The sequence below is a fragment of the Mustelus asterias genome, unplaced genomic scaffold (assembly GCF_964213995.1).
Source record: "Mustelus asterias unplaced genomic scaffold, sMusAst1.hap1.1 HAP1_SCAFFOLD_122, whole genome shotgun sequence".
Lineage (NCBI taxonomy): Eukaryota > Metazoa > Chordata > Chondrichthyes > Carcharhiniformes > Triakidae > Mustelus > Mustelus asterias.
The window spans coordinates 268,702-274,701 of NW_027590160.1; positions in this window are offsets into that span (position 1 = coordinate 268,702).

Below are 6,000 nucleotides of genomic sequence, written 5' to 3' on the forward strand. Positions count from 1 at the left end.
GAACTACAGGAAATAGCACACATTTCCCAGAAGAATCTTTTTTAAATCAAAATAAATAAATAACAAAGAATTAGGAATAACCACTCAGACAGATGAGGAAATCGAGACTCACTGCGGATTTACGGGACTTTCCTACAGATGGCCGGAATTTATGCACCTGAATGTTTCACACTCATAATAACAAGCCTCAAGTATAACTAACAGATAATTCTTCTATCTCTTCCATTTAAATATAGATGACTTTGTTTAAAAACTGACTGTGGTGAATCTCAAAGAAGCACGATGGGATTTGTATTACCCGGTGACTCGATTCCATCTGTTGGTCAGTCATGTTTGCAATTCAATGATGTTCAATTTCAGAGCTATTCAATTCATAATGAAGACGCATGTGTTAAATAATGTATTGATATTAAATATTAGAAACATAGATAGAAACATAGAAAACTACAGCACAAAACAGGCCCTTCGGCCCCACAAGTTGTGCCGAACATATCCCTACCTTTTAGGCCTACCTATAACCCTCCATCCCATTAAGTCCCATATACTCATCCAGGAGTCTCTTAAAAGACCCAAACAAAATACCCTATTTAATAACGAAAAAATACTGAGTACAATTGGTTGGAATTATTCGAAGGACGATGAGAATGATGCATTAATGATTGAGCAGAAATCATTGCTTCCTTAGCCATTTGCCGGGCGAACGTTTTTTAATTTTGAAGGACAAGATAAGTTGCGATATCAGGTAGAAAGTAACGGATGTCTTCTTGGATTAAGTGACATGGACTCTCAACCGAAACATCAGAACCTGCAGCATCACAGTGGAGCTGAATATTGTAATCAGGCCATTTGACGACGCTGTGCTGTCCTTTGTTTCTGTAATGTCGTGGTTATCAATTTCGCTCAACACGCGAAATGGCGCCGCTTCGATGCCAGGTAGAAACATTCGTTAAGCTTTCTCCTGTAGGGCGAGGGAAGTCTGTCTGATTTCAGTTTGTTGCTGAACATTATCCGTAATCTCAGTGTTACAGCCATGTTATCTTTGCTCTGACATCGGCCTCAAATGCTTCCCCCAAAATCACAAATGCTGACGCTCCTATTTTGGCACCGTTCACAGGTTAGCATCTCGTTCAGTCTGCAACACAATTTAATGGGTTTATAGGTGCAGACTAACATAGTTAATCACCATCTGAAACATGTCTAACAGTATTGTGTGCTCAAAAGACGGACACAAGTGAAACTGTAACTGACGTAGAGGAAATGGCACACATTGCCCAGAAGCATCTTTTTATTTGCATATATATTTATTTTTGCAATCTTTTAAGTTAAGAGCTACAACGAAAGGTGAGGAATTTTCTTGTGCAATTCTTTTCTAATAACAAGTAACGAATGCGATAATTGGGTCGCAGCATTTTAACACGAGTGCTGAGTGTTCAGACATAGTTTCTCTGCTTCCTCCTGCACCATCTGACCGCGCCATTGCTCTGTGCCGGGCTTGGGTTTGGCAATTACCCCACCCCTTCCCTCTTCACACCATTTGTTCCAACAGGCAAATATTCGGGCAGCTTCATTGCACGTTGCTGAAGGTGCAAAAGAAGAACGAAAATTAAATTCAACGAGAGAAACTGAGAGAGGAAACAGGACTGAAATTGAGGAGCAAAGGGAGATGGTACAGACACAAATAATAAAAGGAAGAATGAATATTATAGAGGAAACAATCATGTGGTGATTCTCAAAAAATGTCAGCCGTTTTGTTTAAGTTTTAGTTTGTTTGTTTTGTGATGCATATTCCCTAATTATGGGCGATTATGGCCAGATTAGCATTACTCGTCCATCGCTATCTTGACCCACCATCGTGTAAATGGTGACGGTGCTGTTCTGGAGATATTTTCAGGATTTTGAGTGAGAGACAAGAGGAACGGCGCTTGTGCCGGAGTTAGAATTGAATGTGACTTATGGAATCGCTGGATAACATAGGCAGGAAGTAGGGCCTTTGGGAAAGTGTGTCTGTGCTTCCAGTTTGCAGCGCTGTACAATCAAGTCAACTACATCTCCATTGCCTATGGAGCTGCACTTTTTCATTTTCAAACATATATTGAATCACATTTTATTTAATCTTCCTCTACCACGCTTCTGGGCAGTGTTTTCAAGATGATCACAACTCGATTTGAAAATTATGGCAAATCCAAGCCCCCCTCCAGAAATTTTTGATCAATTACCTATAATTCGTAAGCCCTCATCGGCATTCCTGATGACAGTGGAAATAATTTCCTAATATCTACATCCAGAGATAAACTCTCATAAATCTGGTCACTTCCATGACAATTCCTCTTAACAGCCTTCTTTCCAAGGAAATCAATTCAGTTTATCTGCTCACTCTGCGACACCTTGGCACAATTGTGACAGATAATAAGAATGGGTATCCTGAATGAGCAATTTTACTCTACAAGTGTCGCACGGTGGTCGATGCCATCAAATAACTCTCCTGTTATGTCGTGTTTTGTCAGGTTTCTTGTGTGGGCTCGTGTGGTTGTGAAGCATTGTGATCCTCAATCCGCAGATATAGAGGGCGCTGTCTTTCGTCTCCACTGCAGAAATTGCAAAGGGAAAATCTGATATTGACTGAAACGACGAGCATCGAATTTTCTTTTGAAAAACTCGGCATCACAGCGTCTGAAGTTATCCGATACAATATAAAATAGAGTGGCTGTTTCGGTTACAGCATGTACCAATAGCGACCCGGTTCAACAGAACTGGAGTTATGATTACAGTTCAATTCCAGATTAGCTCCCGCAGTAGCCTTCAATTCATGTTGCCCCTATGTGACCGAACTCTCTTAGATTTGACCAGTGAGATAATATATTAAACATCAGGTGACCTTATTGATTACTTGCATTCCCTCCAACATAAGGAACACCAATCAAAATCTAAATATGACACATCAGATAAAGAAAAACGTCCCGATATTTACATATTACAAGGGGCAGAATGACAGAATGTTCACATGTTCCAGAATATAAATAAGAATGGACATCAGGAAGAGCTCAACAGGCATCATCTCTAAACTGCTGTCAAGGTATTACAGCAGCTCACGTGAATGTTTTCTTCACCACGTGCAGAAATTGAAGTTGTTTTTATTCCTTGGGACACGATCAACCAATTGATGCCCTGAAAGTTGCTCAGCTACAAACAGCAGATATGTTCACGTGAGAGTGAGCAAAAAACAAACACAGTTACCGTCAGTCCAGTTGAACAGCAAAGAACGCTTTAAGTGCGTGTTTACGTCACGGTCTAGTACAGGACTCGTGACACACAACCCAGTGCTTTATAAATAGCTACATGACCCTGCTGCATTTCAACGAAATGCATGGTGCCTTGCGGCAATAACTAAGACAGGCCGTGTGTAATATGAACTGTAACAAGGGATAATATATTTTAAGCAGAGCCATATTCTTATTGAGACATTGCATTATGATATAAGCATGGATGTTGTACACTGCAGCAAAAACTGACACAGAGATTAGTGGAATGTAAACGAAGACATAGTTTAGCTTTGGTGTAATTGACACAGCCAAAGACGAAGTTTAAACACTGACAGGACATTTTCGAATAGAAAAAGATATATTTATCAATGCGGCAATAGCTAATAGATAGACCAGTGCGACATAAAACTGGAACTGGTCTATCACCGTAATAACTGAGTCAGGGGTTCGCCTAATATGATGAAAAACACTTTCGGTTTGAACGTAAACAAAGGGATTGTCTTGTCTGCAATAAGTGAGTCAGATTCTATCACAACATGAGCAAGAACATGGTTTGAAACAGGACACAAAAAAACAGCATGGTCATGGTGCAGTATAACAGATAGGGAGACATGGTGCAATGATAACAAAGCCAGATCATCCCAAGCAATACATCTCGAGGTAAGGCCTGGTATAATACAAATGAAAACATGCTCTACTGTCGCAGAAGCAGAGGCAAGGCCTAGCCTTTTATAAACTGAAGCATATTCGAATGCAGTCATATATAAGGTATGATAATTCAAACAGAGGCAACCCGGCTACAGCAATGAGTGAAACAGGGTGAGTGTAAATATAAAAAGTTGAATACTGTAATTTCATATACCGAACAGTACCTGGTGTAATGTAAACAGTTGGTGTATTATGAGCCTGGTGCAATTGTACCTGGGCAGGGTCACAAGTATGATGAACAGTTGCTCGATGTGGACCACTAATAAACAATACATGGACAAGAGTAATACATGAAAAGTCACGTTCTAGAATAATATAAACAGGAACAGAGTCATGTCAACCTCGATGTCGCTGAGTGCTTGAATAAGCGAATCCGGCCCTTGTGTCATTATGCTGAAGCACAAATCAACGCATTGATATCTAAGATCGGGCTGACTGTAATGTCAACAGAGATATGCCCAACTGCAGCAATATCTGACGCCGACTCTTCCCTCACGCAAGCAAAAACGTTGTCGTGGAAAAAAATGAAAGAGGGAATATCGGACTTTACTTGGAGACATATTTTAGAGTAGAAATGAATTAGATCGACGCTGAGGCAAGCACGGCTTGAGACACAGTCCAGGTCAATAAAAAAAACTGATATGCAATCAAGTTCAGCAATTACTGATTCCAGATCGAGTGTAACACAAAGAACAGACTTGATCAAGTAAAAATGAAATGGGAAGTGATATTTTGTAGTTTGCAACGAACAGATAGAGAATGAGATTTACAAAGAACTATAATCAATGACAGTAATAAATGAAGCCGGCCCTGCTGTGATATGAGCAGAAGCTGAAGCTCTTACTGTGACAAGAGAGAGTTCAGCGCAATATCAAGAGAAACATGGTCTAGTGTAAAGCAAATAGAGACATTGGCAAGTGCAGTAAAAACAGGGAGAGGATCTCCATTAAAATAATTACATGCTGCAGTGTATTTTTAACGAAAAGATCTCCTGTAATAGAAGATAATGTCTGGTTCCACTGACAGCTGGTGGACGCAAAATTCAATGACATCAGATTGCAGACGCCATAAAATTAGCTGGTGTCTTTGATTAGCCTGAGGAGGACGCTAAGAGTGTGGAAATGAGGAGAGACAGGTTAAATGCATGAACAGGATATTTTGAATTGTGAGAGATGGGAACGTAGTTGCTAATGTACAGGCACAGCAAGCAATTGGGAGATCAAATTGTATGTTCGCCTTTAATAAAAGCAATAGATTGATTGACTTTTTTAATTTCTTAGTTTCATAAGTAGGCTTACATTAACACTGCAATGAAGTTTCTGTGAAATTCCCTGGTCGCCACATTCCGGCGCCTGTTCGGCTACACTGAGGGAGAATTTAGCAAGGCCAATGCACCTAACTAGCACATCTTTCACTGTGGAAGGAAACTGGAGCAAGCGTAGGAAACCCACGGAGACATGACGAGAACGTGCACACTCCACTCAGACAGTGACCCAAACCGGGAATCAAATCCCCGGCACTGTGAGGCAGCAATGTCTAGCACTGTGCCATAACGTTGTCCGATAGAAAGATAGATAGACAGGTAGAGAGACAAACAGAGACACAGACAGACAGATAGATGGGTAGATAGATAGACAGACGGACAGACAGATAGATAGACAGACAGACGGATGGACGGATGGATGGATGGATGGCTGGATGGATGGAATGGTAATGCCGGTGGTTCTCCTGACCAGCTTCAAAGCAGCTTCTGTCGACTTTCAGAGATGGTAGACTTGGGCGAAGGTTGAAAGTATTTTTAGGTGGTGACAGCGAATCTATCGATCTTACTGTCGGACACTGTAGAAGATTACAGCACATTGAGAATCAATGAAGAAAGATACAATGAGCCTGTTCAATCCCTGACTCGACATGCAGACTGAGGAGACAAGTCCACGGGCTTGAAAAGTGACAGCAACACAGCCAATATTCCTTAAATATGTTATTGAAATGTGTAAAGTACACAGTCCGTGTAGTTTGATAGAACAATATA